This window comes from Procambarus clarkii, chromosome 83 (genome assembly GCF_040958095.1).
Source record: "Procambarus clarkii isolate CNS0578487 chromosome 83, FALCON_Pclarkii_2.0, whole genome shotgun sequence".
NCBI classification, from domain to species: Eukaryota; Metazoa; Arthropoda; class Malacostraca; order Decapoda; family Cambaridae; genus Procambarus; species Procambarus clarkii.
In genome coordinates this window covers 3,154,487-3,155,596 of record NC_091232.1, presented here as the reverse complement: position 1 = coordinate 3,155,596, position 1,110 = coordinate 3,154,487, and positions in this window count along the sequence as shown.

Below are 1,110 nucleotides of genomic sequence, written 5' to 3'. Positions count from 1 at the left end.
AATTCTTCCTCCGTGGTCTGACACTCTTATTATATATTGTATATACTGAATTATATATACTATGCTTATATAATATATACTGAAATATTGTTACATTTAACGTATGAAACAAAGTATATATCTGTATTTTTAATAAAATATAAAACATTAATATTTATCAACGTATCTCTGTGAATTACATAATTTATCAGTATTGTACAGCCTGTGATCTCCACCTGGCTGGCCACTGATACCTAAGTAGCTTTCATGTGTCCGGACACCGGCGATAGGATTGTATTATTTAACTTTAAAGAGAGAGATATTTCTTGAAATGTTGTCACATTAACGTCTACATCTTCCTTCCTTCTGACATATAGATTTTAAGGTTAATTAGCATATATGGAAATAAATTACACAATTTATAGGCTGGTGTGAAGGGCTTCACACTCTTAGAGCAAGCCATCAAGAAACTGTACAGTATCAAATGCATATTTTCTGACCAGGGGGAGAAAGATACTGGCAGTATGGGGCGTTACAGTTTATTGAAGATTAAATTCTGCAGAACATGTAAATATATAAAGTTCACATAAAGTAAGTAATTATATAAAGTTTATATTAAACACGGTTTATATTATAGACTTAACAAAGTTGATATTATATAAAACTTAATATTGAACATGTAAATATACAAAGTTTCAAATATAATTTAAGGAATATATAACGTTTATATTAAAATATATAAAGTAAATATATAAAGTAAATATATAAAGTAAGAATTAACAGTAACAATTCCAAGGACTAGATTTAACTTAAAAGGTACACCCGTAGTAAGTATGAGACCTTAGCCTATAGTGACATGGAAACTAATTCTGCAGAAACCTAAAGGTTAACTGGTACTAGAATTAAGGCCGAGTGCAAATGTGTAGTAATTATATAACACTAGGATATAACAGGCAGGACACAAAGAATAACTAATAAGTGAGAGACCACATAACACGTAATGTACCCGGCCAAGAGGCCGTAAAAGACCTAATGGATAAGGAGAAGGGGGTGTGACTACAAGTAGGGCTTACTAGCACCTAGACTGGGCAAAGTATTAGCTGCGGACAGCGGGACACTTGGGGACCGGCG